The following is a 26,280-nucleotide window of genomic DNA, read 5'->3' on the forward strand; positions in this document are numbered from 1 at the left end:
CATTCCCCCACTCGGAACCACCCTATTTATTTCTTCCTTCTCCCTTTAGGACTTCTTTCCTTGTGTCCTCTTTCTACTATTCCATCAGTCTCGCTACCTCTTGGCTGCTTCCTTAGCCCTGTTCTCTTGAGTTCAGGCTTACTACACATTGGACATTACAATAACTCTCACTTCCTGTCTTGTAAATAATATAATCTACATTGCCCTGTTATTTGTTTGTGTTTGTTTATTCAATATGTCAGGTCTTTATATTTGTTTCATGTAATATGTATTATGCAATTGGTTAAAGATCAATGCTGACTGTATATGTCAAGTACGGTGCAGCAGACCTTTTATCGCACCTAAAAAATAAATAATAATTTGATGTATATTTTCTTATACTGAGCTAATAATAATTGGCAGTAAGACCCTGTGTTCAAATTCCAGTATAGATAAAAAAAAGACATAGCTGATATATTTGCTGTATTTTAATAATAATAACTTATCTTTTCAGTGTTTTTATTAGAATTTAAGTGAAAACCTAGAAAAGTCCATATTTATACAAATATTGCAAATGTATGGTAATGTTAATAAATATTCATGCATTGCACAGTGAGCTATTTAACTCTGTTCTATGAACTCTGCTGACATTAACTTATCTGATATATTATCCTAACGGCTATTTCTAATCATTGTATGCATAAATCTTTGAATCATGCTCCTGAGGGTGCTATCAGCTGCTTTTTAACAATTGAAAAGGAGTTTTCTATTCAGTAAAAATAATTTGATTGTTTTAAAGTAGGTTCTTTGATATATATAATTCTAGTTTAATCTAGATGAATATCATTAATAATCTGCCTTTGCAAATTAATTTACTTATATATTTTGTTATGGTTTATTTTTAACAATGAATAATATTGATGTTAGTGTTACTGCTGATATTCAGAACATACCTTTCTGCTCACACTCTCTGTCTAGATAATAGATTAATCCTAAACAAATGGTCCATTTCTTGACATAACAGGATGTCAGAGACTGCGCTGATCTAATTAGAATGTGAGATTTTACCACCTGCAAGGTCTAATTAGAATTTTCCTTTGTAGTAAATAGGAATGTTTATACCTCATTTACATATCAGTGAGATTTACATGAGAGACCTGGAGACAAACAGTCTGAGAACCTTCTGATCATCCTGGGAACTATTGAAGATAGATGGGGAGGAATGACTATAAATAGGCAGTATCAGCCCAGTGTTAGTGAGTTGGTGGCTGGAGAGCTGGAAGGATGGAACAGTAAGAATGATCAGGAGGGAAAGAGATAGAAGGAGAAATCTTCAGAGTAAGGTAACTATATTATACATAAGAATATACTGATACACAAATGTTTGTAGATATTATGTTGTAGATATTGGTTTGCTATCAGTGTGTTCTCCCATAATCGTGTAAGCTAAAATTTGTTTTACATTTAAGACTAAGGTCCAGATATTCTCATGAGCCAATAATTGTATATATGTGTACAATAATTCTATCAAAAACAAAATTATATACATATCTATATATTATATATATATATATATATATATATATATGTAAGAATCACACAATGTAAATTGCCAAAACCAGTGCTATGATTATCCCTATCTTTGTTTAAGTAAAACTTTTTGAAAAGATTCTTTATCCAAACAGATATCTCAGATAAGAATTATATCTAATGTCCTTTGGTATACTGGATATTGATTAGAGCACATCACTGTTTATTTAAATTTGTTAAATATTGCTACCCTGTTTGGTGCTTTCTCTGTTGTATTTCTTAGTAGATGTATATCTGGAACAGGTGTCAAGGAAAGTGCAGCCTCCTGTATGGTGTTAATTTATTTGATTTTTATTTGTTTTCACTAATATTGTGTAATCAATTAGCGCCACAAAGTTTATTCTTGTAAAGATATAAAGATAATCACTCAGTGGTCACTTTTTTAGATAAACCTTTCTAATACTGGGTAGGACTCCAATTTAGGTTGCTGCCGCATGAATTACTGACTATATATTACATTATTACAGAGAGTCTAGTTTTTAACAGTTTTTCTTCGTTAGTGTACTTGTTGTGAATATTATTAACAGGAGAAACACCTACATCTAAAGATGTAAACTGTTAATTAATCGTGAGTCTGTGGTGAGTCCGTTATCTCCTTTGTATATATCACAACTTTTTTTGCCTTGTTTGAGTGTACAGATAGGCCTTCACAGTTTTCATTTAAGTAGAATGTTTTCTTATCGCTGTACACAAAAATAAAAACAATGGTCAATGTCTGAGTCTTAGTTGTTATTGTATAAAACATTTTTGTATTCCTCATCCAATATAATAATAATATTGTTCAAGTAGTTTCATTAATGTAATGATTAGGCTGCTAAATCTTAACATTCTTTTTGCTTACAGGTGAATTAATTAGCAGGATTCCCATTAATAACAGAAGACATCTTGGAAAGGTCCTTGTTCTCTGAGCATCTGAGTGTTCCAAAAGACTCACCTACAAGTCATCTCATCTACACTGTTCAATTATTCTTTATAGCAGCTAGGAGAAACTTTCTTAAACTAATTTCTTGTCAAACACATGATGAATCTCAAAGAAGAGAAGCCCTATCTGTGCTCTGAATGTGACAAAATATTTTCATGTAAATCAAAGCTTATTGTCCATCACAGGATTCACACAGGAGAGAAACCGTTTAAATGTTCTGAATGTAGCAAATGTTTTTCCCAAAATTCAGACCTTGTTAGACATCAGATGACTCACACAGGAGAGAAACCATTTAATTGCTCTGAGTGTAGCAAAAGTTTTACCCAGAATTCAAAGCTTGTTGTACATCACAGGATTCACACAGGAGAGAAACCATTTAAATGTTCAGAATGTAACAAATGTTTTAGCCAAAAGTCAGAAATTGTTGAACATCAGAGGATTCACACAGGAGAAAAACCATTTAAATGTTCTGAATGTAGTGAATGTTTAACCCACAAGTCAACTTTTGTAAAACATCAGATGATTCACACAGGAGAGAAACCATTTAAATGTTCTGAATGTAGCAAATGTTTTACCCAGAAATCAAGTCTTGTTGTACATTACAGGATTCACACAGGAGAGAAACCATTTAAATGCTCTGAATGTAGCAAATGTTTCGCCAAAAAATCGAATCTTGCTGCACATCAGAAGATTCACACAATATATAAAATATAAAAGACTACAGCAGCCTGTTAACTGGGCTTGGGGGCATTTTCCCACCTGTCCTGATTTCCCTGATATTAACGGGAGCTATATATAACTAGAGCTAGACAATGATGATGTGGCAGCCCTTGCTGAGCTCTGTAATATACTGCTGTTCTGCTCATGCAGGTGCTGGGACTAGTATATAAAATAACTTTCCAGTAGAGAGTTACAGCAGCTCTTCTCAGTACTGGGATTACTTCTATGTCAGACAGAGCTATCAGTACTGAATATTTCTATAGGTACACTGCACACTGCCCTGTTATACACTACATGTGCTCCTATTGGTCTATGTTATAGCCTCTGTGTTCTTTACCTCATACTTTTTTATTATTGTCTTATCTTCCTCTGATAAATATATGTTCAGAAAGTTTTTTTTGGTAAATGATGAATTCAACAAACTGTTGCTGTACCCCATAACAACCAATCAGATAATCACAGTTGCCTTTAGCTGATATCTGGTTGCTATGTGTTACAGCATATCCAAGTTCTTCACACCATGTTATTAAATAAGTCCCAAGGAGGACACATTGTTTCCCAGGGTACCTGTAAAGGACCTTCAAAATATTTATTTTATACTCTATAGTGATCGTCATCAGACAGCACTGACCTGTATATAGACTGAAGGACCATGTTCACACAATATCTGTAATTACCATTTATGTTACTGACTGCTGGATGTATCACACTTGGGGGTATATTTACTAAACTGCGGGTTTGCAAAAGTGGAGATGTTGCCTATAGCATCCAATCATATTCTAGCTGTCATTTTGTAGAATGCACTAAATAAATGAAAGCTAGAATCTAATTGGTTGCTATAGGCAACATCTCCACTTTTCCAAACCAGCAGTTTTGTAAATCTAGCCCTTGATGTTTAATAAAATCTGATATTGATAAACATGGAGATTCTGCTTTTGATTGTTTCAGTAGTAATGAATATTATACACTCTGCAACATTTTATATGATGGAACCAGGGGTGATAATTAGGTGGTCATCCATGCTGACAGTATGACAACCAATAATGAAAACACAACAAGGACACATTAGTAACATATAGCAAATGTATTATCTATCTGTTTTTTTTTGCCTAAACTGAAATATAAACACAGGGGTCTGACTCATCAAGGAACATAAATGTAACTTTTTTGCGTATAATCTGCAAATTTAATCTCTGCATGCCCAGAACCGGACCAAACTCAACTAAACTCAGCAATGTTCAAATCATCTTCTTAGTCAAATGACACTTACAACAGTTTGTGATTTCAGGCATAGAACAGGACGGAGAAGGAGTGTTTGCCTTTATTCTATGTACAATAAGGGACGTGCCAAACATGAGCGTACGGAGCCACGTCTGACTTATGCTTTTGGCATCTCTCAGGTGCTTGTTTTTTAGCTGTATCTCTTGCTCCAGCTACAGGGCTAGTTTAAGTCCTGATTACTAGTGATGACAGTTTCATGTGCATGATATAACATGTGTTTTATGTTCATTAAACATTAAGAACATCCTAAAAAATGTATTTTATTTGGAAAAAAAATATATATAGAATAAAACCACATTACTCTCAGTAAGCATGACTTGATGAATCAGACCCATGGTCTTACTGTCAATCAGTAATTGCTGAGTAGAAGGAAAGATACATAGTATTCGCTGATAGCTGCTGTCTGTCCTTGTCTCCTGTCCTCCAGAGGAACAACTACTCACTGTGTAATGTGTAAGGGTGGCTCATCCAAAAAAATAAACTAACATCTCTCCAATATATATATATATATATATATATATATATATATATATATATATATATATATCCGTCAGCTCCAATACCCTCCAATTCCCTCAGAACACCTCCAGGCACCCCACATAAAATTATTTCCTATTAGAATTGCATTTTTTGCATTAAAAAAGTAAAAATGAACAATAACTATTCTGTACCCACCAAGTCTAGTCCCATATAGATATGTCCTTTATGGACTCCCTTTTCATGCAGAAGACAACCTTCCCATAGATCATTCCCATTTTATGGACACATTTTGGGGGTTTTTCTTATCATTTCATTTCATTAACACCCCACAACAATACTGGATGCTGTTGGATTAATCACAGCTTTCAATTTGATCTTTAGCTCTTGATATTGAAGCCTCTGTTATGGTCACCAGTGCAGCATAAACTTGTAGAACAAGGGGAAGAGGTCTTCACCTTTAGCAGCCGCCGTTCCCGTAGAGACTGGTTATGCTCACAGGTACTCGGATGCCCCTGGGACTTTCGCTCAGAGTAGTAAAGTTTATGCTTGCATGGTGGTGCACAGATACAGAAGGTAATGCACAGACTAGGACAGGCCAGGGGGTCTGTGGATTGGACAGAGCACTGGTGGAGAAGTCAGATACCAGAAGGGTGAGGGTAACAAGCACTGGTTTAGAGTCCGGGTACAGGCAGGAGGTCAGGGTCACAGGCAATGGTTCAGAGTCCGGGTACAGGCAGAAGATCAGGGTAACAAGCAAGTATCAAAATCCAGGAAACAGGCAGAGGTCATACACAGAAGTCAATCCAAAAGGCTATCACCAAACACAGTACAGGAGCAGGTTAGCTAAAAGGAAACTGGACGCTATAACCGGCAGTGAGGCTAAGCCTTCCCTGCCTTAAAAGATGAGGACAGGGCTGACAAACAGCCTCAGTAGCGGGCTAATTAATTTACTAGCTTAGAACTGGCATAGATAATAACATAAACCAGGAACATGTATAAATATATAAATTAACCAATTTAAATCATAGGAGAGCTCTCCCTGGTGTTGGAGGATGTCCCTACACCCTCCTACTCTATGCCACAAAGATAAGCCCAAGGAAAAATAACAGTACATTGTAGACAATGCACGCGCTCGGCTGCTAGATCACGCCAGGATGCGGCGTACCGCCACAGCTAGTGACAGCCTCCATCAAAGACTTCTTTGATTTTAATACTTCTGACGACATTCCTCATCTTCATCATCATCGTTTAAATATAGTGCAAGACAGATTCCATAGCACCGGACAATCAGCTTAGAAATATGACATACATCCTACAGATATGACAAACATGAATATAATACACATATTAATTGATCCATAAATACAAGTAAGTACAACAACATGTACATGGCTACTCATGTGCTGGCATACGGATAGTATGGATACAAATATGAGTTCCATGTGTGTGAGTGAACAAACAGTAGAAGACTCTGCCATATCAGAGTCATTACTCCCTCTCTCTAAAATGTAACCTATCATGGGCAGAGCCCTCTTTTCCTTAAGTCTCATGTCTGACTATCTCTGGAGGAAGCGGGTGAGTTTTGAGTGCCAGGGTTGGGGAATAATGCGGCATTGGCGGATAGAAGAGGCCGGGGCAACAGCGTCCAGGGCAGTGGTGAGGGAGTGATTGTAGAGAGAGGAGGCCTGGTTGGGAAGGGAGGGAAGGGGTGAAAGGAGAGTTTCGAGAGAGGAGAAGAAGGAGGTGGGGTCAATAGCATCCAGGTTACGTCTAGTGAGGGTGGCTTTGGGCGAGGCAGGGGAGGAGAACAGAGTGAAGGAGAGGAAGTGGTGGTCAGATAGTGGGAAGGGAGAGTTGGAGAAGTCAGAGAGATCACAGAGATGAGAGAAGACAAGGTCAAGGGAGTGACCAAGACAGTGGGTGGGGGAAGAGGTCCACTGAGTAAGGACTAGGGAGGAGGAAAGGATGAGAAGTTTAATGGTGCCGGGGTCAGAACAGTTGTCAATAGGGATATTAAAGTCGCCAAGCATGATGGAGTGAAGGTCAGAGGAAAGGTAGTGGGGGAGCCAGGCAGCGAAGTTGTCAAGGAAAACGGAGGAGGGGCCTGGGGGATGGTAGATGACGGAGACACAGAGGTGAATGGGGGAGAAGAGACGGATGGCGTGTACTTCAAAGGAGGAGAAGGAGAGGGAAGGTAAAGTAGGAATGACAAGTGGAGTTAGGGGATAGGAGGAGGCCCACTCCACCTCCTGGACGCTCGTCTGGTCTGGTGGAGTAAGTGAAGGAGAGGCCCCCATAGGAGAGAGCGGCGGGTGAAACGGTGTCAGAAGAAGTAAGCCAGGTTTCAGTGATGGCAAGAAGATTAAGAGAGTTGGAGATAAAGAGGTCATGGATGGAGGAAAGTTTGTTGCAGATGGACCTGGAGTTCCAGAGGGCACAAGAGAAGGGAGAGAGGGAAGAGGGCAGTTCTCTCCTGGAAGATGCAAGAGACGAGGCCTCACAACTAGATAGGACTATAATGTTACAACTTATGACCAAAAAAGATTCTGATACTGTGGGTGTAGAACAAACAGATGTCCCTTTGTTCATATCGAAATTTAACACCAAATCATCGCGTATTAGGCAAATTATTGTTGGGAACTATACTTTACTCAAACAAGACTCTTTAGTGGGACCCCTCTTAGGGAATAAACCGAAAGTTATATTTCGAAAGAATAAAAATTTAAAAAACATATTGGCACCTTGCTTTTACAATCCAAAAAAGACTTAAAATCCAGACTCCACCTGTTGGTTACCACCAAAACCTTTAGGCTGTTTTAGATGCAATAAGAATGTTTGCGTCACGTGCACCTTTATGATGAATAGAACCAATAAGATCGTTTCAACAGTGTCTCAAAAAAGTTTTTCTATTAATCATTTTATCAACTGTGAAACCCAATTTGTAGTCTACATGTTGCAGTGTCCTTTTGGACTACAATATATAGGAAGAACTATGAGGAGCCTCATGACTCGCTTCAGAGAACATAAAAGCAGTATCACATTGGGAGTACTAACAAATAGTGTTTCTAGACACTTTTTACAGGTTCACAATAAAAACACCTCTGGTTTAAAACTTTATGGGATTGAACACGCCAACAACAAGACATTGAGAGGTGGAGACAGATTTCGCCAGCTTTGTAAAGTGAAAACCTTCTGGATTTTCCAACTTCACACGTTGGTCCCAGATGGGCTTAATGAATCTTTAGAATTTCTGGAGACATAAACTTGCTCTTTTTCTTTTTGCTTTTTATTTTTCATTATTATTTTTATTTTTATTTTTGTTTTCATAAACATTTTTTTTTATTTTTTTATTCCACTTTATATTTATTCATATTCATTTTATTAATAGTATCTGCGACTATAGGTGGTTATCTAGATATTTTATTTATTCATAGTTTGTCTTGTTTAAGTTTTTTGATACCAAATGCATTTTTTCCGTTCAAGAACCTACAGTTCTTTTGAATCTATGAGTATGTCAGTGGGGTGTTTTTCCATCGTATTCCCCCCAACTTTTCAAACATCTACCCTTTTTCCATCAATTGCATTGATGCATGTTGCATTATGTAGAATAGCATTGTGTTTTCTATGTGCTGTGATGATCATTTACTATATTGAAAACATTCAAGTTTGATATGAATATCCTTCAGTGAAATCACAAAACATACTGAACACTAATAATTTATATTACCAATTAATTTTACTGTTTATATTTATTTGTTATCCATTTATACCATTCATTGTTCAATAGGATTGAGATATGTTTTAAGGAGTTATGTTGTAATAGGGTTTTAAGATGTCTCACACATACCACTTGTGTATATATTCTCCCCTAAGTGGAGAAATTAACTGAGATGCTTGGAGTAATTGATATTCAATTTTATAGTCCCTATATAATCATATAATTTCCCCTCTCACCATATCTTTGAGAAAGTTCAGCTGAGCTGAACGAAACGTGTCAGATGGTGAGGACCCTGTTATAGAGAACCACCTACTATCGAATTGGACACTTAATATATATTTTTCAAACAGAGCTCCGTTTCCTGGCTATCTGCAATAGCCTACTCTTGTCTGGAAGATCACCCATCGATGCATACATTGCATAATCTGTAAAACCTGCCTGTGTAATTGGATCGTGCCTCAGTTAATCGCGCACCTGGTGTGCCCAGCACGTCGAGACACATCAAGGCTACGGATCCCTCTCTTCACTATAAGTCCGCTTGTGCAATACCTTACCGGCACGGTAAGACTATCTATTCCCATATATCGGGGTTAGTATCCGGACCTTTTGTTATCCTGTGCCATCCACAAAAGTTTTTGATACAATACAGTGAGCAACAACTCAGACTCATGCTACTATCAAGTAATGAATCCACTTGTGTAAGACTCCAGCTATATCTGTCGAGTCAGTTAATGCATTATACCTGATTGTAACATTAGAACATCGGTTCATTTCTGAGAAACTAACGGGATCTATACCCCATTCATACTCAACCAAAATCCCGGGTTTTTGCCGGGGCGAGCTCAAACGACCCGGGTCTTGGTGCAGTATGAATGGTACAAGTCAAAAATCCCGGGTCTAAAAACCCGGGTCTTCAACCCGGGATTTATCGAGGGGTAATTCCCGGGTCGGACCCGGGTTGCCTGCACTATGAATGGTGCAACCCGGGTTTTTCAACCCGGGTTGCACAGAAAACAAGCTGATTGGCTGTCTGCCTGTCTCTGGAGGATGATGTCATCGTGGGAGGCCGTGGAAGATTCGAGAAGGAGTTTAGGAGAAATGGTGGAGTGCAGATCAAGCTGAAGCAGAATCGGAGTTTGTTGGAGAAAATTGCTTTTATTTCACTGAAAAAGTATGTATTAACAGCACCAGTCACCTTTCAATGACATTTTTCAGCCAATGAAAACTGCTCTGGTGATGACTCCCACAAATTGCCAGGGCACAGACTTGTGCAGTATGAATGGGGTCAACCCGGGAAATTCCCGGGTCCGAGGTGCAGTATAAATGGTGTTTCTGAGCTGGGACGCTCCGAGCCCCTGCATAAACCCGGTGTCACGGGCACTAGGAGTCTTTACCCAGGGATCACCAGATGGTAAGCTTACCAGAGCAATGTAGATGGTAATAGGGTACTCTGGTAGCTGGGTGATCACGGAACATGAAATGATGGCCGATGAGATGCTCAGGAAAGTCTATGACTAGCAACACTGGTAATAATGAGGTAATGATACACAAGGAACTGTATGGACAAGGACACGTGAAGGTAGTCAGTGGTCTGCGGTAGCAAGTTGTACCACTGCTATAGTGAGGAGGAATGTCCAACAGAAACAAGGAGGTGATGAGAGTCAGCGGTCTGCGGGTAGCAAGTTGTACCGCTGTCTGAGTGAAGGAATGGAATCCAAGTGGAGGTATCCAGGTAGTCAGTGGTCTGCGGTAGCAAGTTGTACCACTGCTATGTGAGAGGATAATGGAACAGGTGATACCGGAAACAGGGATCAGTGGTCTGACATCAGCAAGTTGTACCACTGCATATATATGTGAGGAGGTGCACGGGGGAAGACTGCAACACAGGATATACACAGGCACCTTATACACGATCCACAGTAATATGCACAATATAGGTCTATATATATGTAAATGACTGATCAGGTCTGCAATCTAGAAAGTCTCTTGAAGTAGTCCAGCACAATGATAACACAGTCAATGATGGCAATAGACTCAGCGGATAGCAGACTCCAGAGAGAACCAAACACAGTCCAGCAAGATATGCAATACACAGCACAGTCAATGAGAAGTATGCATACCGTGGTTCAGCAGTAGCAGTCAGATGGGATTGCAGCGGTACCTGAGCGGCTGGAGGCCGACTGGATAGGAAGTCCCTGGATAGGAGAAGCAGCGGTCTAGCAGGTGCAGCGCACAGGTGAGTAGACCGACAGGGACACGAATCCACAGGAGTCAGCAACACGTGGAACTGGACTCATAGGAAACCCAGGAGAATGGAGATGATCCAGCAGAGGGTAGTAGAAGAGATACAAATCCAATGCTGACAGGAGGGTAGAGGCCAGTGGAACACGTGAAGGCGTGGAGAGTGGATCAGCAGGAGATGGACGATAGCGCTGACCACAGCGGCAGGACTCAGCGGCACACGGAGGTAACCAGTAGCAACCACAGGAACCAACAGCGATGGGAAACAGGAGTGCAGCGCAGGGCCGGAGCTGTAGATCACGAAGTGTAGCAGATGGTAATGAAAAGCGGCAGTCTCGAGGAAGTCACAGCAAAGATGAGATGAGAGTGTAGTGCACGGAGGCAGCGGATAGTAATCAGCTGGCAGTCACGATGTTGAACACAGGCGAGTTGCAAGCAGGAGACTGTAGTGCACAGAGGCAGCGGATAGTAGTCAGCTGGCAGTCACGATGTTGAACACAGGCGAGTTGCAAGCAGGAGACTGTAGTGCACAGAGGCAGCGGATTGTAGTCAGCTGGCAGTCACGATGTTGAACACAGGCGAGTTGCAAGCAGGAGACTGTAGTGCACAGAGGCAGCGGATAGTAGTCAGCTGGCAGTCACGATGTTGAACACAGGCGAGTTGCAAGCAGGAGACTGTAGTGCACGGAGGCAGCGGATAGAAATCAGCAAACAGACTTGATGAGAAGCAGGTGAGTGAGGTAAAGGCTGGAGTGCACGGAGGCAGCGGATAGCAATGAGTAAACAGTCACATAGATATAAAATAACGTTGAAGTGGTGTAGAAGACTGTAGTGCACGGAGGCAGCGGATAGGAATCAGCAAACAGTCATGATGACACAGTTGATGGTAGAAGTGGTATGGAACCACAGTAGTAGAAGTGGTTTGGAAACCACAGGAATCAGCAGCGCTGAATACACGAGTAATACAGGAACACCTTCAGAGACTCATCAGGAATGAGACTCCAAGATCAGGCCACGTGGTAGTGACCACAGGTGCTTAATATAGGGAGGTTGCCTGATCTGCCAATTAAGTTAAAGGGGTATACACTGAAGTATAGAAAAGGGCTGCGCATGCGCAGACCCTCAGGATGGTGGACGGCCACGGTTCCTAAATGTCCGGGAAGAGGCACTCACGGTCCGGTGAGTGACAGTACCCCCCCTTTTAAAGGTGGGCACAGAACGCCTGGAACCGGGCTTGTCCGGATTTTTGGAGTAAAACTTCTTCAAAAGGGCAGGAGCATTAAGATCTTCAGCTTTGATCCAAGAGCGCTCCTCAGGACCAAAGCCCTTCCAATGAACGAGGAAGTGGAGGACTCCTCGCGAAATTTTTGCATCTAGTACCTCGGTAATCTCAAAATCCTCCTCCTGATGGACTTGAACTGGCTGCGGAGCTGAGGGAGGAGTTGAAAAACGGTTGATAATAAGAGGTTTGAGCAAAGATACATGGAAGGCATTAGAAATCCGAAGACTCTTAGGAAGAAGGAGTTTCACACATACTGGATTGATAACTTGAATGATCCTATATGGACCAATAAAACGAGGGGCGAATTTCATGGATGGAACCTTCAAACGAATATTTTTTGTGGATAACCAGACACGATCTCCAATTTTTAGTGGTGGAATAGCCCGCCTCTTCTTATCAGCGAAAGATTTATATTTGACAGATGTCTTCTTCAAACAGGTCCTAACCTGAGACCAGATATTTTTAAAGGTCTGACAAACAGTCTCCACCGCAGGAACTTGGGTGGGCGGGAGGGCAGGAAATTCCGGAAAAGACGGATGGTGACCGTGAACCACCAGCACTTGACTTTTTGAAGATGACTCCTGAGATCCATCTTCAACGTCCGATGACGTCACGAACGCCCGATGAGGAGGAAGGCGTTCAGACTGAACCTTATCACACAGATCCGTAGATGAAGGATCCTGTGGAGGAGGACCTGGTGGAATAGACGAATGCTGTCTTTTGAATGAAACCACTTGAGAGAGACAACGATGATGACATTCAGCTCCCCAAGATGTAACTTGAGAAGTGCGCCAGTCAATCTGGGGAGAGTGACACTGAAGCCATGGAAGGCCTAAGACAATCGGACTTGTCGTAACAGGAAGAATTAAAAACGAAATCTCTTCATGGTGTAGCCCACCAATCTGAAGCGTTACTGGAGACGTACTCTGGGTGATGAGACCATTGATGAGACGTGATCCATCCATAGCAGTCACAGTAATCGGTGTTTTCAAAGTAATCACTGGTAGGGACCATTGATTCACTAATGATTTGGAAATGAAATTTCCTGCTGCTCCGGAATCAATCAATGCCTGTGACTCAAAGGCTTTGGTAGCACAGGAAATCGTAACATCAAAGGCGCAGACTTTAGATTTCATGGAAGATGGAGAGGACTCCAGGAACCCTAACCTTATCTCCCCAGTATTGGTTAGAGCCCGGCATTTCCTGGGACAAGAATTGAGCATATGCGTAGAATCGGCACAATAGATACAAAGTCTATTCTTTATTCTTCGGTCCCTCTCCTCTAAAGTTAATTTGGAGCGACCTATCTCCATGGGTATCACCGGAGATGAAGCTGGGTGAAATTGAGGATTTGAGAGAAGAGGTGTTTTAACCGAAGTTGTTTTCTCAGTTTCTCTTTCACGAAACCTCAGGTCTACCCGATGGCAAAGAGAGATCAAATCTTCTAAAGAGGAGGGTAGTTCTTGTGAAGTCAGTGCGTTTTTAATTTTATCGGAAAGCCCCTGCCAGAAGGCGGCAAGTAGTGCTTCAGTGTTCCACTGAAGTTCAGAGGCTAAGATCCTAAATCGAATGACGTACTGAGCCACAGTGCGAGATCCTTGGCGAAGACGGAGAATGCTGGATGCAGCGGAAATAACACGACCTGGTTCATCGAATACACTTCGGAACGTGGAAATAAATTCGGCACTATCCTGTAACAATGGATCGTTTCTTTCCCACAGAGGGGAAGCCCAAGCCAGGGCTTGTCCTGAAAACAATGAAATAAGATAGGCCACTCTGGAACGATGGGTAGAAAAATTTTGAGGTTGGAGCTCAAAATGAACTGAGCATTGAGTAAGAAAACCCCTACAGGTTTTGGGGTCTCCATCATATTTTGACGGAGTAGGCAGGTGTAGCGTGGAAGCAGTAGACACCTGGGATGGCACAGGGGAAGAAGATGACGACACGGAAGGATCAACAGTGGCTGCTACCCTTGGCACAGAAGTTACTTGGGCGACTAAAGTCTGATAACATTGCAGCAACTGTTGTTGACGAACATCTTGTTGTTCCATACGGGTAACCAGATATTGCAGCATCTCCTTGGCGGTAGGTTCCACATCTGGGTCTGTCATGGCCTGATCTTACTGTCACGGGCACTAGGAGTCTTTACCCAGGGATCACCAGATGGTAAGCTTACCAGAGCAATGTAGATGGTAATAGGGTACTCTGGTAGCTGGGTGATCACGGAACATGAAATGATGGCCGATGAGATGCTCAGGAAAGTCTATGACTAGCAACACTGGTAATAATGAGGTAATGATACACAAGGAACTGTATGGACAAGGACACGTGAAGGTAGTCAGTGGTCTGCGGTAGCAAGTTGTACCACTGCTATAGTGAGGAGGAATGTCCAACAGAAACAAGGAGGTGATGAGAGTCAGCGGTCTGCGGGTAGCAAGTTGTACCGCTGTCTGAGTGAAGGAATGGAATCCAAGTGGAGGTATCCAGGTAGTCAGTGGTCTGCGGTAGCAAGTTGTACCACTGCTATGTGAGAGGATAATGGAACAGGTGATACCGGAAACAGGGATCAGTGGTCTGACATCAGCAAGTTGTACCACTGCATATATATGTGAGGAGGTGCACGGGGGAAGACTGCAACACAGGATATACACAGGCACCTTATACACGATCCACAGTAATATGCACAATATAGGTCTATATATATGTAAATGACTGATCAGGTCTGCAATCTAGAAAGTCTCTTGAAGTAGTCCAGCACAATGATAACACAGTCAATGATGGCAATAGACTCAGCGGATAGCAGACTCCAGAGAGAACCAAACACAGTCCAGCAAGATATGCAATACACAGCACAGTCAATGAGAAGTATGCATACCGTGGTTCAGCAGTAGCAGTCAGATGGGATTGCAGCGGTACCTGAGCGGCTGGAGGCCGACTGGATAGGAAGTCCCTGGATAGGAGAAGCAGCGGTCTAGCAGGTGCAGCGCACAGGTGAGTAGACCGACAGGGACACGAATCCACAGGAGTCAGCAACACGTGGAACTGGACTCATAGGAAACCCAGGAGAATGGAGATGATCCAGCAGAGGGTAGTAGAAGAGATACAAATCCAATGCTGACAGGAGGGTAGAGGCCAGTGGAACACGTGAAGGCGTGGAGAGTGGATCAGCAGGAGATGGACGATAGCGCTGACCACAGCGGCAGGACTCAGCGGCACACGGAGGTAACCAGTAGCAACCACAGGAACCAACAGCGATGGGAAACAGGAGTGCAGCGCAGGGCCGGAGCTGTAGATCACGAAGTGTAGCAGATGGTAATGAAAAGCGGCAGTCTCGAGGAAGTCACAGCAAAGATGAGATGAGAGTGTAGTGCACGGAGGCAGCGGATAGTAATCAGCTGGCAGTCACGATGTTGAACACAGGCGAGTTGCAAGCAGGAGACTGTAGTGCACAGAGGCAGCGGATAGTAGTCAGCTGGCAGTCACGATGTTGAACACAGGCGAGTTGCAAGCAGGAGACTGTAGTGCACAGAGGCAGCGGATTGTAGTCAGCTGGCAGTCACGATGTTGAACACAGGCGAGTTGCAAGCAGGAGACTGTAGTGCACAGAGGCAGCGGATAGTAGTCAGCTGGCAGTCACGATGTTGAACACAGGCGAGTTGCAAGCAGGAGACTGTAGTGCACGGAGGCAGCGGATAGAAATCAGCAAACAGACTTGATGAGAAGCAGGTGAGTGAGGTAAAGGCTGGAGTGCACGGAGGCAGCGGATAGCAATGAGTAAACAGTCACATAGATATAAAATAACGTTGAAGTGGTGTAGAAGACTGTAGTGCACGGAGGCAGCGGATAGGAATCAGCAAACAGTCATGATGACACAGTTGATGGTAGAAGTGGTATGGAACCACAGTAGTAGAAGTGGTTTGGAAACCACAGGAATCAGCAGCGCTGAATACACGAGTAATACAGGAACACCTTCAGAGACTCATCAGGAATGAGACTCCAAGATCAGGCCACGTGGTAGTGACCACAGGTGCTTAATATAGGGAGGTTGCCTGATCTGCCAATTAAGTTAAAGGGGTATACACTGAAGTATAGAAAAGGGCTGCGCATGCGCAGACCCTCAGGATGGTGGACGGCCACGGTTCCTAAATGTCCGGGAAGAGGCACTCACGGTCCGGTGAGTGACACCCGGCTTGAAAAACATGGGATATTGCCGGGGCGGCAGTATGAAAGCGGTATTATCCACTTTATTGGTTTGGTGCTCTATGGAACACTTATAAAGTGTAATACTGACATCTTAAACTTTGAGCTATATATATCTTTATCATTAATCTAATGCCTTCTTTTTCTGTCAGACATTTTACTAATCACTTGTGGAGTTTTCCATACTAATTATCTACACATAGGCTCCTCCCACTTTGGGTGTATATCCAGCTGATCCAATGCATCGTAATACCACTATATTATAGTGTGTGTTTTTTTTATCAATTACAGCTCCATTGCAGCTACTTTGGTGCTTTTTACTGTGATTTAATTTTATTTACTATATTGTCTTAGTATGTTGTAACCTAAGACCGGTCTCATATGTTGTGTATTAATATATGTTTTACAATTATCATTATCCTTTCCCTGGAATAAATCTAATTTTGGGAGACCACCAAGCGCTGTGAGACATTTTTTTGCTTTTCTTTTTCTTCGTACTAAATCACACACACAATTTATTTAAACTATGACATTTTAGTAATACAGATGAGTATGTTCTCTAAAGTCCAAAAAGTATATTGAGTTTTAATCCATAGGATTCCATATTATTTGTACTACTGCAGCCATCTCTGCTTTTTCAAACACAATTTGCATTTGAAAACACAGGCGCAATTTTCACTTGTTAATGTTATAGTTTTCTGCTCTGGTTACTGTGACAAACATGTAGATTTAATTGGGTATACAATAAATATTCATATTTTAGATGAACCTTCTTAACTAAACTTATTGTCTATTTTGTTTATCGGAGCTCCACCTACAGCTAAATATGTAAAGTGCTTCATTAATAGTGAGTAGGTGAAAAGTCCATTATCTACTGTGCATATATACAGCTTTGTGTTGGAACAGGTCTTTTGCTCACTCTCTCTGTCTAGATAATAGATGAATAATAAACAAAAGGTCCATTTGTTGACATAACAGGATGTCAGAGACTGTGATGATCTAATTAAAATTCAAGATTTTACCAGGTGTCAAGGTCTAATTAGAATTTTCATCTATAGTATTTGTCCTAAGGTATGTTTATACCTAAATTTACATGTCAATGAGATTTACATGAGAGATCTGGAGACAAACAGTCTGAGAACCTTCTGGTCATCCCGGGAACTATTGAAGAGAGATGGGGAGGAATGACTATAAATAGGCAGTATCAGCCCAGTGTTAGTGAGTTGGTGGCTGGAGAGCTGGAAGGATGGAACAGTAAGAATGATCAGGAGGGAAAGAGATAGAAGGAGAAATCTTCAGAGTAAGGTAATTATATTATGTATAAGAACATACTGATATCGACATAAACATTTATAGGTGTTATATTATAGATATTGTATTGTACATATGGGATGTATTTTTGTCTTAGCAATGTTTATATAGTTATTATTACAATCTAACAGCATTATAATTATTAGAGTGCACTACTGTACATTGTATATTCTGCACATTGTATTATCTATTAGTAAATATTATATTGTAAAACAAAGCTGGGTTACATGTGTTAAACTTTAAATATCCTGATAATACACTGTACATTATATGTATCTGCTTTCTCCTATGGTTGCAGTGTAGTTAGATATACATGAACCATTATATATGTAATATATACATAAACATATTTATGGACATTTCTAGATTTTCACCTAAATTGTATGAGTCATATATGTAAGGACGGGAACATTTAGATCTCCCATAATTATAAAAGTCAACTATTGTTGCACAATTACTTAAGATTATGGTTCAAATAGTTTTATGAGCCAACCATTGATTACAAGATAATAAGTATGGTTTGGCAATAATATATATTCTCTATCAGTACTGTGGTATCATGTGTGTAATATATATATATATTCTCTATCAGTACTGTGATATCATGTGTGTAATATATCTATATATTCTCTATCAGTACTGTGGTATCATGTGTGTAATATATATATATATATATATATATATATATATATTCTCTATCAGTACTGGGATATCATGTGTGTAATATATCTATATATTCTCTATCAGTACTATTCTATCATGTGTGTAATATATCTATATATTCTCTATCAGTACTGTGATATCATGTGTCTAATATATCTATATATTCTCTAGCAGTACTGTGGTATCATGTGTGTAATATATCTATATATTCTCTATCAGTACTGTGGTATCATGTGTGTAATATATCTATATGTTTTCTATCAGTATGTGATATCACATATATATATAATATATTCTATTAGAACTGCAGTATCATGTGTGTAATATATTTATATATTATCTACCAGTACTCTTGTGTAATTTGTTTAATATATGTACTGTATATCATAACATTATGAATACTCCAGATAGTGAGTAGGTGATGAGCCCATTATCTCCTGTGCGGATATATCACAGCTTTGTGTCTTGTAAGGATGTACAGAGAAAGCCTTCACAGTGTTTATTTAGAATGTATGTAGGTAATTTTAATTCTACTTTTAATACCTTGGTATCTTTCCCATATTATTAGTGACTTACTCAGTGTTCTTCATCTGATTTTGTAAATCTGTTCTTGGCTGGTCGAAGATGTACAAGATCTGAGGCTTTATCTTGAGGATAACGTGTATTTATTGCATAATACTTTATATTATGGCTTATTTTTAACAGTGAATCACATTGAAATCAGAGTTAGGGCTGCCTAGACAATACATACATAATAAACAAAAGGTCCATTTGTTGTCATAACAGGAAGTCAGATACTATGATAATCTAATTAGAATGCAAGATTTTACCATGAGTCAAGGTATAATTAGAAATTTCTTTTATCGTAATTGATTTTAGAAATGTGTGTACATCATTTACATGCCAAGAAAGTGAGAGACCTGGAAAGAAACAGTCTGAGAATATGTTTTGGTCATCCTGGGACCTATTGCAGAGAGATGGGGAGGAATGACTATAAATAGGCAGTATCAGCCCAGTGTTAGTGATTTGGTGGCTGCAGAGCTGGAAGGATGGAATAGTTAGAAAGATCAGGAAAAAAATGATAGAAGCAGAAATCACCAGAGTAAGGTAATTTTATTGATACATAAACACAATTGCATATATATTATGTTGTAGACATTGTATTGTTATACATGTGTGGTGCATCTATGTCTTTACAATGTTTGTATTGTTAGCACTGCAACCTAACAGAACTATAATTAATAGGGTAATCATTTCTTCTTTTTATATTCTGTAATTTGTATTATCATTAGTAAATATTGAAAAACAAGATTTCTTTCCTCATTTTGATCTGTTTTTCTTCTAATGTAATAGTGAGTATGTGGAGAGTACTTAATCTCCTATAGGGATGTATCACAGCTTTTTGTCATCTGTGAGTATACAGATAAGTCTCCACAGTTTTTTTTATGTATATATGTTTGTGTGGCAATATATACAAGAATAAAAACAATTGCCAATATATTCTCTATCAGTACTGTGGTATCATGTGTGTAATATAGCTATATACTCTCTATCAGTACTGTGGTATCATGTGTGTAATATATCTATATATTCTCTATCAGTACTGTGATATCATGTGTGTAATATATCTATATATTCTCTATCAGTACTGTGGTATCATGTGTGTAATACATCTATATATTCTCTATCAGTACTGTGGTATCATGTGTGTAATATTTTCTATATTCTCTATCAGTACTGTGGTATCGTGTGTGTGTAATATATATATATATATATATATCTACCAGTACTCTTGTGTAATTTGTGTAATATATATACTGTATATCATAACATTATGATTACTCCAGATAGTGTATTTTCTCCAAGAGGTAATTAATATGAACAGGAAATACTATTTCTCAGATAATGTTCTGAAGATTTGTTTTATATATTCTTATCTTCCTATAGATTCTCAGAAAATTCCCATTGACAGTCATGTATATTAGTGTGTGTCCAAACTATATCCCTTCAGGTGTCCAAAATATAATTATGTAGTATTAAAAAATGTATCACTACAATCTGAGGTAGTTACCAAGTTATCACTTCCACATTCTATGTATTTGTATCAGTGATTCCATCCCCATATCAGCCATAAGGGGCCACGAGTGCGACCAAATTAATAGACTGAGCAAGAAGTGTTTTATTTTGCACTATATAGAGAAGTGTTTTACACTGTATTGAAAATTGTTATCTTAGTGCTAATTATATGGAATTATGGAATAAATGGAAATCATTCTACTTACTATAGTATAAACTGTCAGATGTGATATAAAGTAAGAAGTGACCTGAACCCTATAATTATATAAGAGATTATTGGTGGGAGACACTGCACCACTAAGGTAAATGTAATACAACATTGTTTAAAAAATATAGAACACTAACTAGTTAACAATGACCTAAGGGGAGACGTCCTTCCCCCTGTGTTACATTCTCACATATATCTTCTATTACTACTGATCACACTTCATTTTCATTGTAAAAGATTGTTTGGGAAAACTAGATATAAATAAATATTTGTTCTAAACGATTTGTTCTTGTCACAACATTAGTGAGGACTGAGAGAGTCTTCAATACTGAGATCATTTATCTTTCCTCCCTGTAATAGTAACACTTTGTACTGGGAGAGCTCCTCATAGAGAAACATATAAAATAAGGAAAAAGGATGAGAATAACTGGGATAATTCATTGGTATTTATACCGATGTAGTTTCTTTATCATGTGGGAATAATACATATTTGCTTTAAATTGAATAATGGTAACAACAGACAGATCTGCCTATACTAGGAAGCATTTTAGAATTATCACAGTAAAGAAATATAAAATCAATGGTTAACTTAACTGGATAAATTATTATAGGGCCATCATATGATAAATGTCAGCAAATAGCTTAATTATTGCTTCACTATAAACCATGCACCCAATTGTCTTTATAATATGATATGTCTATTAATAGAGATGATTATGTACTCTAAAGTCCAAACATTATATTGCGGAATTACCACATATTATTTATATATATATATATATATATATATATATATATATATATATATATATATATATACATAGTATATAATATAAGTTATACTATATATAAAATAATATATTATGTGACTCCAGAGTGCCCTCTTAAGTGTACTTATTGACTATTTTGTCCATGGAAGCACCACCTACAACTAAATATGTAAACTGCTTTATTAGTAGTGAGTAGGTGATGAGGCAATTTTCTCCTGTGCGGATATATCACAGCTTTGTGTCTTGTAAGGATGTACAGAGAAAGCCTTCACAGTGTTTATTTAGAATGTATGCATGTCATTTTAATTCTACTTATAATACATTGGTATCTTTCCCATATTATTAGCGCCTTACTCAGTGTTCTTTATCTGATTTCGTAAATCTGTTCTTGGCTGGTCGAAGATGTCATAGAAAAAAGCAAATCCATCTCGCTCTAAGGTTAGGACTTCCTCATCATTTGTATCTGAAAGTTATTTATATAATTCAAAATGAGGAGGTGCTCTCACAACCAGAGTTACTATCAGGAAAAAAACAAAATTGGTGAGAAGAGTCACCTAAAGAGATTGTAAATTGAGGCACTCCAGTCCCTTGAAAAGTATTTAAAAACCAAATTTTATTGAAGATTTATTAAAAATTAATATGTCAGATAACATCACAGTCGGCGAATATTAAAATATAGAAGTGATGAAAATTAAAGATAAGTGATAGAAGTAATTAAAAATCCCTTCCGGGAAGCCGGTGGTCACAAAATTGTGACACTTATAATTTGTTGGAAATACTGCCCATAATTATGGACATTATATTAATGAGATTCAAAAATATCACAATTTATTGGGATTCAATTATATTCCCTATATTCATCGATACATAGTATATCTCATATAACCAGCAAATGTGTCCACTCTGAATTAGATGATTGTAGTGTAGAAATGCACTAGTAGGGTTTATAATTTATCAAAAACACTCAGGTATAGTAATCTGACATAGACATACAAAGGAACTTTAAATAAATGTATATATAGTTCTAAAACCTTGGTACTCTAACCTAGTATCCTCTCATACTGTGTATAGAGGAGAGGGATTAACTAGGGCATGACCACAGAGGATTCCTTTCTAACACATATCTGCTACATAGAAAATTAAGTCAATTCAGCCTATGAAGATGTGGCTGATAGGGGTCTAACTAGCGATATGAGGAACCTCAATCCTCCTCTTGTTGTCAGACAAAATTACCCTGGTGCTATAGCCCTAAACAAAGCGCACTACTTGATTCAAAATGGTAACATTAGAACATTAGATAGAGTGTGACACGATCGCGGCTAACTCCGCTGACCGGCTTCACACTTCCGGGGGTGTGACGTCACGCGTCACACGTGGCCCGACGTACGTTTCGCCGTAATCGGCTTAGTCATGGGAAATTGATGGTCGAAGATGTACAAGATCTGAGTCTTTATCTTCAGGATAACGTGTATTTATTGCATAATACTTTATATTATGGCTTATTTTTAACAGTGAATCAAGTTGAAGTCAGAGTTAGGGCTGCCTAGACAATACATACATGCATAAAAAACAAAAGGTCCATTTGTTGACATAACAGGCAGTCAGATACTATGATAATCTAATTAGAATGCAAGATTTTACCATGAGTCAAGGTCTAATTAGAATTTTCTTTTATAGTAATGGATTTTAGAAATGTGTATACATCATTTACATGCCAAGAAAGTGAGAGACCTGGAAAGAAACAGTCTGAGAATATATTTTGGTCATCCCGGGGACCTATTGCAGAGAGATGGGGAGGAATGTCTATAAATAGGCATTATCAGCCCAGTGTTAGTGAGTTGGTGGCTGCACAGCTGGAAGGATGGAATAGTTAGAAAGATCAGGAAAGAAAGTGATAGAAGCAGAAATCACCAGAGTAAGGTAATTGTATTGATACATAAACACAATTGCATATATATTATGTTGTAGATATTGTATTGTTATACATGTGTGGTGTGTCTATGTATTTACAATGTTTGTATTGTTAGCACTGCAACCTAACATTATTATAATTATTAGGGTAATCATTTGTTCTTTTTATATTCTGTAATTTGTATTATCATTATTCAATATTGAAAAACAAGATTTCTTTCCTCATTTTGATCTGTTTTTCTTCTACTGTAATAGTGAGTATGTGGAGAGTACTTAATCTTCTATAGGGTTGTATCACAGCTTATTGTCTTCTGTGAGTATACAGATAAGTCTCCACATTTTTTTTATGTATATATGTGGCAATATACAGAAGAGCAAAAACAATTGCCAATGGTTGGGTCATATTTGCTTGTGTATAAAATATATTTGTCTTCTGTACACAACATTACTTCTGTTATAGTAGATTAATTAATGTAATAGGCTTATAAATATTAACACACTTTTTTCTCTTAGGTGAATTAATGAACAGGATCACACTAAAAACAGAAGACGTTTTGGGAAAGGACTTTGTACTCTGAACATGAGTGTTCCAAAAGGATAGTCTCATCTACATGTCATACAGACTACAAACATCAGTTCTTCATAAACTCTTTCGAAATTCTCACAATCTTATTTTATTTTTTTAAAAAAGAAACCTTCTATAAATAAGTTGCTGGTAACTAATACGCTAGAAGTCCTATCTCTGCTCTGAATGTCACAAAGTTTTTGCTTGTAAATCACAACTACATCAGTGGACTCACACAAGAATGAAGCCATATAAATGCTCTGAATGCTACAAGTGTTTTACCAAAAAGTCAAATCTGGTTGCACATCAGAGGATTCACACAGGAGAGAAACCATTTAAATGCTCTGAATGTAGCAAGTGTTTTGCCCAAAATTCACATCTTGTAAATCATTACATGATTCACACAGGAGAGAAACCATTTAAATGCTCTGAATGTAGGAAGTGTTTTAGTGACAATTCAACTCTTGTTGCACATCACAGGATTCACACAGGAGAGAAACCATTTAAATGCTCTGAATGTAGCAAGTGCTTTACAAAGAATTCATTTCTTGTTGCACATCAGAGGATTCACACAGGAGAGAAACCATTTAAATGCTCTGAATGTAGCAAGTGTTTTAATGAGAATTCACATCTTTTTGCACATCAGAGGATTCACACAGGAGAGAAACCATTTAAATGCTCTGAATGTAGCAAGTGTTTTGCGCAAAATTCACATCTTGTAAATCATCACATGATTCACACAGGAGAGAAACCATTTAAATGCTCTGAATGTAGTAAGTGTTTTAGTGACAAATCAACTCTTGTTGCACATCACAGGACTCACACAGGAGAGAAACCATTTAAATGCTCTGAATGTAGCAAGTGTTTTACCCAGAATTCAAATCGTGTAAGACATGAGAGGATTCACACAGGAGAGAAACCATTTAAATGCTCTGAATGTACTAAGTGTTTTAGTGACAATTCAACGCTTGTTGCACATAAGAAGATACACACATAAGACAAACTATTTAAACACTCTGAATGTAGCAAGAGTTTTACCCACAAGCCAGCTCTTATGCAACATCAGATGATTCCCACAGGAGAGAAAACATTTAAATGGTCTTAATGCAGCAAGTGTTAAATTGAAAAAAAAGCACTTGTCACTCACCAGAAGCATCATACACAAGAGTCACCCTGGGGATCTGAATGTAGCATATGTATCATAAACAAGTTATCTTTTTGTATTATCATAATATCCATACAGAGTATATGCAGGTTTTTTTTTATCTGAAAAGTGTTATATATAACACCAAGTCCATCTTATATGTCAAAGAAGACTAGAGTGGTCTGGCAAGGGGACTTGGGGGCATTTTCCATCTGGGATTGTCTAACTGTTATGATCTAGAGCTGCAGTACACAATCACACAATGACAATGAAGCAGCCCTTGCTGAGCTCGTAATATACAGCTGCTCTGCTCATGCAGGTACAGGGACTAGTAGAATAAAGAACGTTCTATACAGAAGAGAGTTCTGGCAGCTCTTCTCAGTAATGGGATTCCTTTTATGACAGGCAGAGCTATGACTACCGAACATATCTAAACTAACACTGCACACTGCCCTGTTCCACAATACATGTGCTCCTATTGGTCTCTGTTATATCTCCTTATTGTTTCCCTCATACCTTTCTACTGCTGGCTTTGTTGCTGTATCCTATATCAACCAATCAGATCATCACATTTGTTGTTTTGATGACATCAGACTGCTAATAGCTGATATATGGTTTCTATTTGTTATAGCACAGCCTTGTTCTTAACACCATGTTATTAAATAAGCCTCAAGAAGGAGACATTGCTCCTCAACCTACTTGTAGAGGTCCTTCATATGTATTTCTTAGGAATCCAAATCAGATAGTGCTGACCTGTATATAGACTGAAGGATCATGTTCACACAATATCTGTATTTACCATGTATGTTACTGGCAGCTGTTTCTATAACACTTGATGTTCAATAAAAACTGATAATGATACATGTGAAGACTCTGTGTTTGATTGTGGAACTAAGTTGTTTTTTCAGTATCAATAAATATTGTTCACTCTGCTACATTTTAGAAGATGGATCCCAGGGGGTTGTGTGATACTGACAATATGAAAACCAATGATGAAAACACTGCAAAGACCAGTTATCATTATTAACATACAGCAAATGAATTAGAGGGATGTAGTAGAAATGTCTACAATGAAACTGTAGAAATTTTGAAATGTAAAATGTCTAAACCATAATGTCAACTGAGATAATGTCTACGTACAAAATTATGTCAACATCGTAAAAATGTCTTTACATTTAAAATGTTGACACCTAAACTGTTGACACATAACATTGTTGACA

General features: G+C 38.7%; 1 pseudogene; it reads left to right on the forward strand.

Moving 5' to 3' along the window:
* Positions 1 to 2,590: 2,590 nt before the first annotated feature.
* Positions 2,591 to 25,021, forward strand: LOC142149638 (uncharacterized; annotated as a pseudogene).
* Positions 25,022 to 26,280: the final 1,259 nt, after the last annotated feature.

The sequence above is a fragment of the Mixophyes fleayi genome, chromosome 4 (assembly GCF_038048845.1).
Source record: "Mixophyes fleayi isolate aMixFle1 chromosome 4, aMixFle1.hap1, whole genome shotgun sequence".
Taxonomy (NCBI): Eukaryota; Metazoa; Chordata; class Amphibia; order Anura; family Limnodynastidae; genus Mixophyes; species Mixophyes fleayi.